The sequence below is a fragment of the Tupaia chinensis genome, unplaced genomic scaffold (genome assembly GCF_000334495.1).
Source record: "Tupaia chinensis unplaced genomic scaffold, TupChi_1.0 Scaffold000067_1, whole genome shotgun sequence".
In the NCBI taxonomy this organism is placed as follows: domain Eukaryota; kingdom Metazoa; phylum Chordata; class Mammalia; order Scandentia; family Tupaiidae; genus Tupaia; species Tupaia belangeri.
Window position 1 is genome coordinate 5,074,028 of NW_006159526.1, and position 221 is coordinate 5,074,248.

At 75.1% G+C, this 221-nt stretch overlaps 1 protein-coding gene across 1 annotated transcript in view; it reads right to left on the reverse strand.

Annotated features, from left to right (window-relative positions):
- BBC3 (BCL2 binding component 3) overlaps positions 1-221 on the reverse strand; it is a 9,117-nt gene that overhangs the window by 7,559 nt on the left and 1,337 nt on the right. The gene's annotated exons all lie outside the window — the stretch shown is intronic.

Below are 221 nucleotides of genomic sequence, written 5' to 3' on the forward strand. Positions count from 1 at the left end.
TGGGGCAACGCGGGGTCGCCTCTCTTCCCCGGGGCCGCACTGGCCGCCAGGGGGCGCTGCCGAGTCCGCACCCCATTGTTTGTAAACAAACCCGCCAGACCGCTGAGGCACCTGTGCGCCCAGACGGGGCGCCCGACTGCCCAAGTGCCCCCTGCCCGCCGACCCGCGTCCAGGGCCCTCCGCGGGGGTAGGAAGGAGGCGCGGTGGGGCCACGGCGGGCT